The following is a 12,081-nucleotide window of genomic DNA, read 5'->3' on the forward strand; positions in this document are numbered from 1 at the left end:
TGGTATCTCGTTGTGGTTCTGATCTGCATGTCTCTGGTGACTCGGGGTGCTGAGCAGCTCTTCATGTACCTGTTGGGCGTGTATGTCTTCTTTGGAATGCATGTCTCTTCAGGGCCTTTGTGCGCTTCTTCATCTCATCGTTTGGCTTTTTGCTCTTGAGTTGTACGAGTTCTTTATATATTTTGGATATTAACCCATTTTTGGACATATGACTTACACATATTTTCTCCCATTCACTAGGATGCCTTTTTGTTTTGTCGATGTTTTTTCTTGCTGTGCAGAAGCTTTTACATTTCCTGCCCTCCCACTTAATTGATTTTTGCTTTTGTTTCTTTTGTTTTTGGTGCCAACCCTTGGGAGTCATTTAAGAAACCAGGACATGTTTCTTTATATATCTTGTAAACTGGTACTTGCATCTAGAGGGCTGATCAGATTCAGGTTAGACCTCTATGGCCATCATACTGCCCTGGTGCTGCTGTGTTTGTCTACCAGGAGAATCTGAGGTTTGGTTGGTCCCCTGTGCGATGACAGCAGGTATTTATGTTCGATGTTCGTACCGAAACATGATGATATTCTAATATTTCTTTTCCATTAACTGGGCTACCTCTGTTCACAGAAAACTATTTGATTATCCAGTAGTACACTTTGTATTTTAAACAGGCAGGATGAATGATGGATTCTTTCCTTTATTTGTCATTTCAAAATAATGAGTTGGTTTATTAGCAAACTCCAGCAGTGACTAAGGGTCTTTATTTTAAACATATATTAGAACTCATGGATTTAAACATATTTTGTCACGATCCCTTATTGAACTGTTCTACAGTAGGGGTTTGTTAAATAAATTATGGCATTCTATACGACGGAGTAGTAGTACATTGACACTGAGGATAATGATGTAAGTGTATGTTATTCACCTAAAAGTTATTCATGATATTTTATTTAAAATAACTTTAATGTTAAATACATAATCATGGTACCAAAAGGAACATGGTGAGAAATTTCTCTTTCACCTTGTTGGCAAGCCACCCAGATTTCCTCCCAAGCGCTCACTAAGTGTGGGTGTCCTTCCTTTGTAGCCTTCCGGATGTGTTAGAGCTGATCATTCAGTGGCGGTGCTCTGGCGTGGCCACGTGCGTTGTTAAAATAATTAAGGACTTCCGTAAGTTTGTACACAGTCACTTCCCTGGCACCCGAGTGCTCTCCTTTCCCTTTTGGGCACTCCAGCCCCTCCCCCATCGCCCTCCAGATGCTGTCCACCACCCAGCAATCGAGGGTGAAAGTCTGGGGTCTGGGGGAGCTACAGCGCCCCGCTCAAGCTACAGTTTTATCCGTTCTGTTGGTCTTGGCCTGTTCTGTACAGCCGCAAATATTTAATGTTACCTCTGGAGATTTCTATAAGATCAAATCCACCATATATATATATATATATATATATTTAAGGAGAAAAGTTGCATTATAGAAAAATATAAATATATTCTTAATACATACTAAACTTATAAAACATATAAACTTACATTTGTAATGTAAATTCCATGTTTAAGTGGAATAGATTCTGACCTGATATGTAAGAAAACATTAAAAGTAATTTTCTCTGGTGGCATGATTATGATTGATTTTTTTCTTTTTCAAACTTAACTGCCTTTCCAGATTTGTCTACAATAAACACATTATTTATTAACACATCAAAAAAGAATATACCTAAGGTGGTTTATTTTATCAAACTATATATATTATATACATATATATTTATTTAAAGTAACATTAATATTTTCAACAGCTCCATCTGCTGGCTGCTGACAAAAGTTTATTTTCCAATATTACCGTATTAGTTTTTACTGTAGCCAGGAGAAGGAAATGAATTCCTGTACTTAAACAAAAGATGCTTCTTGCATTCTATGAACAATAAGTATCAGAAATCAAAGCTCTGGTTGGCGTAGCTCAGTGGATTGAGCGCGGGCTGAGAACCAAAGCATCGCAGGTTCGATTCCCAGTCAGGGCACATGCCTGGGTTACAGGCCACGGCCCCCAGCAACCATACATTGATGTTTCTCTCTCTCTCTCTCTCTTTCTCCCTCCTTTCCCTCTCTAAAAATAAATGGAATCTTAAAAAAAGAAATCAAGTTAATTTATCTGGGATGAAACATGGTACAAAAACAGGCTGTTTGCCTAGAACAGAAACATAACATTGAAAACTCAGTTTGGTGTTTTGGCTTAGACTGGCACACTGATTTTGTTGATTGTGCAAAATAAAAACACCAGTTAGTAATTGTGGGTATGCATGAAATGTGTTTTAGAATTTCATGTGCCTTTGCACAAATATTCAGAGCTGCAGTCTAAACTCCTATGTCATTCTCATTATTTTTCAAGTGACATTGCTCTTGGTTTCATAGCTGTTTATTATTTCCTGAAGTTGAATAAATGATAAATGCTTTGCTAAACACACATCTCTCCTTTTTAGACTACAAAAACCTCTCTTTTGTAGTGAGAGGTATGAAATTTTGTATAAATATCTCCCAGTCCTCTAATTTTAGAACTCTTAAAAAAGATCTATCATTATGTTGAGACGAGACCTGTAAGACAATGTTTAAAGCAGAAAGAAATTCAGAAGGAAACTGCTTTGACGGATGTTTTCTAGCCCTAGCACGAAGCAGCATTATAAGGCCAAGGTCACGTCCCAACCCCTTTCCCTAACTTTCCCTTGTGGCCTCCTTCCGCCTCCTAGCTCTTCCCCCGCGCTGAAAATCCTTGTGCCTATCTCAGCCCTGCCTCTAGTATCTGTCTCCACAGAAAGAAAAAAAATAAAAAATAAAAAACAAACAAAAAAACCCCTCTGCAAATGGAAAGCCAGAAAAGCAGTGTGGGCCGACAGGCACGTGCAGCTTGCAGATTTGGGGGTTCCTCCACCCCACTCCAGCCTGGAACCACTGTTCCACACCATAGGGGAAAGTAGACTTCTTCCAGGAATAATTGCATTTTTAAAAAGATTTTATTTATTTATTTTTAGAGAGGGAAGGGAGGGAGATAGAGAGAGAAACATCAATGTGCGGTTGCTGGGGGTCATGGCCTGAAACCCATGTATGTGTCCTGACTGGGAATCGACACTTTGGTTTGCATTTTAAAGAGAGTGTCGGCATGGGCACTGGGCGAAATGCAGGGCACTGATCCTGGGAGGAGGGGTTCTAGGCACTGGAGCTGAGTTAGGGGTGAAGGTTGGGGAGGGCCTCTGTGTTTTCTCAGCGAGGCAGCGTTGTGAACAGGGTGTGACTTCGGGGGCTGGAGAGGACTGCCCCAACCCTTCACCCTGGGCCCTAATGCCTAACGTATCACAGAGTTAATGTCTGCTTAGCTTCATCTCTGCTCATAAATACTGATGGGCTAATAACTGGTTCTTTTTAAACTAACGCAACCGCATTTCCACGTGTGTTCTGCACGTCCAATGCCTTAACCTGAAGAATTAGTCTGATGGCAATCTCAGCACTGACCACTGCAGGCTGGTGGGGGCGTATGTGCAGCTTGGCTGGACTTCAAACTACACAGAGTAAGTAACAACCTATGTATCCAGGTGGGATTCAGTCTCCTCATTACTGACTATCTGTCATGCTTTCCTAAGGATGATAAACGTCTCACTGCTCTTGGAAGTGAAATAGTAATGTAAAAAAGGAAAATGATATATTTGCTCTGATCAGACATGGCCTTTCAGAAATTCTCTTTGTCTTTTTTTTTCTCTTTTATACACTGATACATATCTGATTACCACTGCATTTTGAAAGTGATTCTGACTTACAATATTTTTGCTATTCGGATATTTCAATCAATATAAGTACAAACACTAAGCACTATATTTCCAGAGGACCACATTCTTGTAGCATTTCGTTTACTTCTTAACATGCACAGTATTTTGTTTCAAATGGTAGAAGTTCAAAAAGTCCGGAAGATGAATTCTCCCCTAGGCCCTGCAGAAAGGAATGCAGCTGGGCCAACGTCTTGGTTTTAGCTCGGAAAAACCCGTGCCAGTCCTCTGAGCAATGGAGCTGTAAGACAAATTTATGTTGTTCCAAGCTACAAATGTTGTGATTATTCGTTAAAGCAGCAATAGAAAAACTAGTACAGATGGTGACTGGATTTGTGGTCCCTTATCATCAAAGGTAATTTTCCTAGCCAAGTTTATATAAAATCGCCATTTTAAAACATCATTCCCATACAATTTCTCTTTATCAGGGTAGACAACGTTCACAACTGATTTTTGAATGACTTATGTTTTTTAACAAAATTATACCACATCCAATTATATTGCTCCTGATGAATTTCAACTGGCTTACATTTTGGACTTAATTTTTTTTTTTTTAGAATGGTTTTAAGCTCACAGCAAAATTGAGAGGAAGGTAGACACTTCCCATATACACACTGGCCCCCTCACTCCGGTATCTTAAAAGCCCTAAACATAGTTTATTTTTTGTTTTAATACCAATTGCACACTCCAGTTTTCCTAAACAGCGTTGCTTTAAATGAAGGTTTTCATGACTAATTTTTGTGAATCCATTTGCTGTTGTATAAAACATACAAAAAGTATTTTTTGTTAGGGACTACGTCTCAGTGAGGCCTTAGATTTTTTGTCTCCCTCCGTCCTCATAGCAGTCGCCACATCAACTGCTAACTCCCCGACGCTGCAGGAGCGCGGAGCCGCAAGTCTAGGAACCCACCCCCTGGACATCCTCGTGGTCTTCGGACTGTTTCTCCCGACAGTAAGGGCATTTGTGACCACACAACGAATGAATAGAATGTTTTGTTGCAGGCTGTGTAACTGTGCCCCGCACTGCCTTCCCCCCAACTAAGCAATTCTTCAAAAGGGGAGAGCTGTGAGATGAAGTCAAATCGTTAACACACGCCTGTACAAAAGCTATTTTATGGCCCTTAGAGATGATTAGGTCGGAGTTAGGAGCAAAGTAGTTAATACCAATCTTATTTACTTAGGACAACATCAGTACTCCATTTCCGTGTTTTGGCTTTTTTTCATGCCCAACTTTTATCCAAAGAGTTAGAGAGATGGATGACAATTTACGTGGCTCTCAACAGACGAGCTGCAGAGGTACAGAACGCATTTGCAGAGGCCGGTCTCTCCGCGATCCGGGCCGCAGCGGCGGCGCCTTGGCCGTGTGGCTGCGTGCGCGCGCGACGGGGCGGAGCGGAGCGGAGTCGCGCGCACGTGCGCGCGCACGGGCGAGGCGGCGCGGAGAGCGGCGCGCGCTGGGGCTGTCGGGTCGGCAGGGGGCGCTGCGCCCCCACGCCGCGCTCTGCCTGCCCCCGGGTGCCGTCCGCGGCGGTTCGATTGGAGCAGCCGCCGAAGAGCGCTTGGCGCCATTTTGAAGCGAAGAGGAGGAGGAACGGCCGGGCTGGCTGCGGAAGGGGAGGGGGGGGAGGAGGCGATTGGATGCGGCGGCGGCGGCGGATCCCGGAGACCAGCGGAGTGAGAGGAGTAGGGAGTCGGGCCCCCGGAGGTAGGAAACAATTCAGTTAACGGAAAGGAAAAGTCTCTCTTTTCTGGTCGCCGCGTTCCATTTTCCAGCGCCCGCCACCGCGGCGGTGTCTGGCCGAGCTCCGCGCCGCCCGTCTCCCAGCCGAGCTGAGCCTCCCGGCTTGGGAGACTGCCGCCGCCCGCTACCTAGCGGCAGCCGGGGCCCAGGGCGGCGGGGCGCGGGCCGGGGGCGTGGGCCGGGCTGAGCGGTGGGGGTGGGGAGGCCCCGCGGCCGGCGCGCGCCCTCCACGCCGCGGGCTCCGCCGCAGCCTCGGCAAATTGAACTTGCCGCCCTCGGCCCCGGCCGCGGCGGCGGGGGCGGCGGGCGGTGACCTTGCGCGCGGGCCGGGGTCCGCGCCGGGCGGCCGGGCCGCCCCTCCCCCCGCGCCCCGGCCCCGCGGCCCTCGGCTGTTTCCCCGGCGGCGGGCGGGCGGGCGGGCGGGCGGCGCGGCGCTCCTGTTGAATCCTCGCGCTGGCGGGTTTCCCCCCTTCCGGGCGAGGGGCGGGGAGCGCGGGGCGCCGGGCCCGGCGGAGCCCTGCCCGGGCGGCGTGCGGGCCTGCGGCTGCCTCGCGCCCTCCGCCGGGCCCCCGCGCGCCTCGCCTGCGCCGCCCAGCCTGTGCTCGGGGCGAAGAAAACGCGCCGTGCGGTGACATTTTCACGCGGTCCCCTGCCAGAGGGCGGATAAAGCGCGCTCGCCGCGCCTCTCGGCGCGGGTGTTAAAGGAGCCAGAGGACCGACCGAGTGGGGCCCGAGCCCCGCACTGGGGAGGTGTCCCGGGCGGCGACTGGGTGCGCGCTCTCCTCTGGGAAACCTCGGAGTCGGGGCGGCTGGGAACACTGTGTGTGTGCCATTGCAGTGAACGGTTTTGCACTCTCGGAGCTCCGTGACACTCGAAAAGTTTGTGGTCGGGAGGAAAACCTTGTCGCCGTTGCGGCTGCTGCTGACTTTTGGCGCTAGAGCCACGCTCGGGAGCGGGACAGTTACTCCGGGGCGTGAATTGGAGCCCCCGAGCGCCGCGGCTCGTCGTTGTCAGCGGTGCGTGCGCCTGCGCCCCTCCGCGCCGGGCGGGCGGCTCGGCTCTCGGCCGCTCCGCGGACGCTTTTGGCGTCTCCAGCCCCCAGGAGCGGGGTCCCCCCCGGTTTTTTTTTTCTTTTTTTTTTAACTTGGAAGAACGTACTGCAAGCGTTCTGCTCACACTGTGGTAAAATGATGGATGGTCACTGCTGTCCTGAACGGCCCTGCCCTGCTCGTTAGCAGTTTCGGAAACTTGGGACGGAGCCCCTAATTCCAGGCGGGGTCTGCTGCCTGGAGTGAGTGGGGAGCCTTCTCCCGCCGAATAACCGCTACGTGCTCAAGTGTGTTCATAAATGAGACGAACTGCAGATAAACCGAGACTTTTTAAAACTTGAAGGGTAACGTAATCATTGCTCTCAATTCGTACATGTTCCAAGATAGAACATTTTCTGTATTAACTCATGCAGTAGTCAAATAAAATAATTAAAAATGGAAAAGTAGTATTAAGCAAAATAGGGCTGGAGAGGGTGCTCTTAGCTATGCAGTGCTCCTTGTGTCAGGGGTGTGAGCGTTTTTCCAGACAGTAAAGGAGAGCGCAGGTGGGGTGCGCAGGTCAGGGTGTGGGGCGGTTAACCTTGTGTCTCACCTGTGTGCGGTGCTGGGCAGGTGAAGGTTTCAGTTGCGGACTTATGTTAAAGATAGACTTATTCTCAAAAACATGGTATCTTAAGTCAGAGCATTATGCCTTCAAAATAAACCTACAGGTATACCCTGCATGTTGAAAAGGCAAACTTCAGATTCTCTTTGATCACTTACGTAGCTGAAGTAGTAGTAGGTTTTTTTTTCTTTTTTGCCTTTTTTATGGTTCAATAATTACCCTCTTCTCAGCTGGGTTTTACTTGAAGGTGTACGTTAAATGACAGTGTGGTGTTTGTGTTGGCCTTTTTTAAAGAAGCACTTTTGTGTCCCCCCTCTTTATTTTCTCCCTTTTTGTTGAGGTTGATTCTTTTTGCATTAACTTTGTTTCCATAGCAGCCTTTGTTCATTTTGGCAGGTTTTATTCCTGTCTGGTTCCCTCCTCCTTTTCCCTCCCTTGCCCGAGAGTTGGAGGAGATAGCACGCGTGGAGGATGCTGATTGTCGTGGTCACGAGACAGTTTGCACTGGGCTTGTTTGACATGTAGTTCTACTGAGTTGGCTGTTGGATAAAGTTCTTGTAATTTTTTAATCTTATTGAAAATTGCTCTGTAGCATTAACAGTGACAGAGTAATATTTTTGAGGGCTAGGTTTACCAAAAACTTGTTAAGCCTAAAACCAAGTGAAATGTGTATTAGACAGGCGGTGCCTGCTAAACTAGAGTGCAATGGTAGAATGTACCCAAAGCTTTGTACTCCTTTGTACCCCAAGGGGAGTGTTTTAGGAGGTCGTGTTCTTTCTGTGGCTTGCAGTATTAGGGCGGTCTTTGGCTTCCTGGGTACGACTTTCTGATCGTGTGTTCCTGGAACTGATGGGAATGCTCACTGTGATTTGGCTTGGATGACAGGTACTGTATTTAGTTTACATTAGAAGAGAGTAAATTTGTGTTTACTTTGTTCGAGTTAGATAGCTACAAGGAAAATTAAACATGATCTCCAACCCACTCATCATATACATGAGGAATTAGGTTCAGTTTGTAACTTGATTTATTCAAAGCCATAGTCATAGTCATGGGGTGGCATTGGGGCAGCCCTTAGGTCTCCTGGGAGCACAGAGGCGTCCCCATGGTCTGCGTTGTTCTATTTAGGACTTAAGTGATATTTAAAATTATTGCCAGGTTGCCGTTATTGTGCGTCTCCTTCTCCCCTTTTCATTCATTCAGCCAAGAAATAAAGTTCCAAGGTTCCACGGTTGACCATCTGTTTCAGAGTCTGGTTCTAATTTCTGCCCGGGACTCAGTCCATTAAGTTGTTTCAGAGATAATCTCTCGCTTGTCTCTGTCTCCTGCAGCTGCTGGCTCTTCCTTGTGTAACATTATTCAACATGGCATTTATTTGTTCTGTGTAAAAGTTATAAGCCAGAAGGTTTGGGAAAGCTAGTATGGAATTTTACTTTGTTATAAGATGTATATGGTATATGATTTTTTTTTTTTAAACACAAGTTTCTACACAACTCATTTGTCACTTATAATATCAGTAGGTAATTGATTTAAATATTCCTGTTTGGGAATGCTAAAAATTAGAAAAGTAGTTTAAAGATAAACTCAGTAATTTCTGTGAGAATTTGTAAGCCTACTGAAGAAACGGTCAGCGGTTTGCACTTCTGACCCCTTGGGTCTTAGAGGTCAGCTCTTTCCTTGTGCTGCACTGTTACCAAGCATCTGGTCATAACCATTTCCCCCCATATGGGGAAAGGGTTTTAAAACCCTTTCTCAATAATTAGCTCAGAATTAAGGGTAAGTTTGCTTTTTTAAGACTGTAGTTCTTTTAATTGGCAGGGGTGATCATGTACAGTGAGAATATCACAGGTTAAACTCAGATGAATAAAACTTAGTTGTTTAAAATCAATCTTGCTCTGGCTCGGGTGGCTCAGTGGATTGAGTACCAGCCTGAGAACCAAAGGATCGCTGGTTCGATTCCCTGGCGGGGCACATGCCTGGGTTGCAGGCCAGGTCCCCAGTTTGGGGTGCATGAGAGGCAACCACACATAGATGTTTGTCTCCCTCTCTTTCTCCCTCCCTTCCCCTCTGTCTAAAAATAAATAAAATCTTTTAAAAACATAAAATAAATCTTAAAGCTATTAATTGAGATATTTAAAAATATCTAGAGTAGATGCTGTGCTCTAATGATTAACCATTAATAGTAAGTGATACTTAGATATACTTGATTCATCCAAGGGCAGTGGAGGAAAGACTGAAGCAGGAAGATATTTTGAGGCATCTTTGAGAGGCCTGTGACCTAGAAGTACTCCACTAACCTCCCTCTCCCTGGGACAGAGAATGTTCTGGACAGATTCAGTTACAATGAACATGTGTTAGGCTTCCACACACACACAGCACCCAGGCTGAGAGGCTGCCTAGAGAAGTGAGGAGCGCGGCTGACGCCCGCACCAAGGGGGTGAGAGCACCAAGGGGGTGAGAGCCGAGGGAAACCAGAGTAGGGTCCCTGCTGTGAGGGATGGTGTGGGGGCTGCGTTGTTTCCTTAGTGTGGGAGAGGGAGGTTGGCCGGGACTAGATACAACACTGATGGGGGGAAGGGGGGGGAGGGGGATATCATGACCACAACCATTCTCTCCTGGAGGGAGCGGTTAGGGCCTGGAAGGACCCGGTCATGGCTCCCTGGCAGTGCAGGGATTCTTTTCCTCTTCTTTCGTGTGTGTGGGGGGGGGGGGGGGATTTAGAGAAGTGGCGAGATTTTCAAGAAAGCCCGAGATATATATCCAAAAATATACCCCTGAAATTCTGTCACGGCCTTTCAGTTCACCTTCGATACCGGGTAGGCATGGGGGTTGGATAATTGGCGGTGAAGGTTCGGGGGAATCGAGTGCATTGAAGAATTGTGTATTTTAAGTTATAATATGAAAAAAAAATTCTAATGCTCCAGAAAAGTAAAAACAAAAGCTACCTTTCTTCCTTTAAAAGGTAACTCACTGGATTGAGCGCGGGCTGGGAACTAAAGTGTCCCAGGTTCGATTCCCAGCCAGGGTACATTCCTGGGTTGCAGGCCATAACCCCCAGCAACCTCACATTGATGTGTCTGTCTGTCTGTCTGTCTCTCTCTCTCTCCCCCTCTCTCTCCCTCTCTCTCTCTCTCTCTCCCCCCCTCCTTTCCCTCCCTAAAAATGGATGAATAAAATCTTTTTTAAAAAAAAGTTAACTCGCTATTAACTGTTTCCAGAAAGTTTACTTTTTCAAAAAACTTTATACAAATTGTACTATATCGTACTATTTACTTTTTTTAACTGCAGTTTACTGGTTTTCAATAGTTAATGTCATAGGTCTTTTTATATTGGCATATATAGATCAACATAATTTAAATATTACTAGAATAATTTATTATATGGAAGTACAGTAACTGTTGTCACCCCTTGTGAGTGATAATTTAGGTTGAACAATTTACAGTGGCCACCAGTAGTGTATGAGTACACTTATTAAAGCATGCTGGTATTGGACTTCATTAAACTTTATGCTTTTTGCCAATTTAATATGTGACATTTATATCTTGTTTTGGGTTTGCATTTCTTTGATTATAAGTGAGGTTAAACATTTTTTAAATATGCTTATGGGGCAGCAGAACCTTGCAGCACATACAGGGTTGACCAAAAAGTTCTTTATGATTTTTCCATAAAATAAAAGACATTTTCACCAAGAACTTTATTGATGTGGCTATTTTGAGTATGTCGGCTATCTCCTGTTATTGACTTCTAGTAGGTAGAGGCCAGGGCTGCTGCTAAACATCTTCCGATGCATGAGACAGCCCCACAGCAAAGCATTATTTGGCCAAAGTGTCAACAGTACCTAGAAACGTCAGTAACCACTTATGCTACATGTGATCATTCACAGCGCCTTCTCCATACAGTGCACAAATCCTTCTTTTTGCATTTCAGTTGTGTTTTTATCGTTCTTGAAATAAAGCATTATATGCCAAAAATGTACTTCTTCCATCTTCTATATTAAAATGGCTGCACAAAAGTTCACCAATTTAGGTGGTTTTTAAATGCACGGTGATATGACAGCTGTTACAATACAGTCTAACAAAGTAGTTTTGAATGATGTTAAACACAACTAAGCGCTACTGAAGCCATCTTATGGAGAAATGTAACGGACTTTTTGGCCAACCCAGTACTCCAGATTGAGTCGCTTACTTTCCGTGTGTCCCATAGGGAGGTGGGACTTTTAGAAGGGAATAAGGTTTTGGAGTCCATGGCCCCTGGAGCAGCGCTCTGAATGGAGAGGCTACTGGGGTAGGCCGTGGACAAAGGCTTCGTCTTTCTCATCAGGGAAGTTGACTTTTCGTCAAAAGGAGCAGTTGTTTTTTTTTAATTATTGATTTGAGAGAGAGAGAGAACACATCGGTTTGTTGTTCCACTTACTTGTATTTTCATTGGTTGATTCTTGTATGTGCCCTGACAGACAGGGATTGAACGCACAACTTTGGTATATAGGGCTAATGCTTATCAAACTTGGCTACTCGGCTGTGTTAAAAGAAAAGCGGTTCTTGCGTGTCTCCATTTGGCAATGTCTGGAGACACTCTGGTTGTTGGGGCGGGGTGGGGTGGGGAGACTGGTGCTGCTGGCATCTCGTGGGTAAGCGGCGAGGGATGTTGCTAATAAACATCCTTCATGTTTTGGAAAGCCCTCCACAATGAGAAATTACCTGGCCCAGAATGTCAACAGTGCAGGGACTGAGAAAGCCTAGTCCCAGCAGAACCAGTCCAGGAAGCCCGCTGCAATTAGGCCCGGCTCAGCCTCGCTAGGTATGTCCCTGCGCAGCCGCAGTTAGCCTCGGCTCAGTTGGCCGGCCAAGGCTCCGCGCAGCCGCAGTGGGCCCCGTAGGCTCGGTTAGATCCCGCGCAGGC

General features: G+C 46.0%; 1 protein-coding gene across 2 annotated transcripts in view; it reads left to right on the plus strand.

Annotated features, from left to right (window-relative positions):
- Window positions 1–5,378: 5,378 nt before the first annotated feature.
- PDS5B (PDS5 cohesin associated factor B) overlaps window positions 5,379–12,081 on the plus strand; it is a 138,209-nt gene continuing 131,506 nt past the window's right edge. For both annotated transcript variants that reach the window (XM_045839039.1, XM_045839040.1), the window contains exon 1: window positions 5,379–5,495. The gene's annotated coding sequence lies outside the window, so the exon portion shown is untranslated. The remainder of the gene's footprint in view (window positions 5,496–12,081) is intronic.

Source organism: Phyllostomus hastatus, unplaced genomic scaffold (genome assembly GCF_019186645.2).
Source record: "Phyllostomus hastatus isolate PE091 unplaced genomic scaffold, TTU_PhHast_1.1 phas_contig_29, whole genome shotgun sequence".
Lineage (NCBI taxonomy): Eukaryota > Metazoa > Chordata > Mammalia > Chiroptera > Phyllostomidae > Phyllostomus > Phyllostomus hastatus.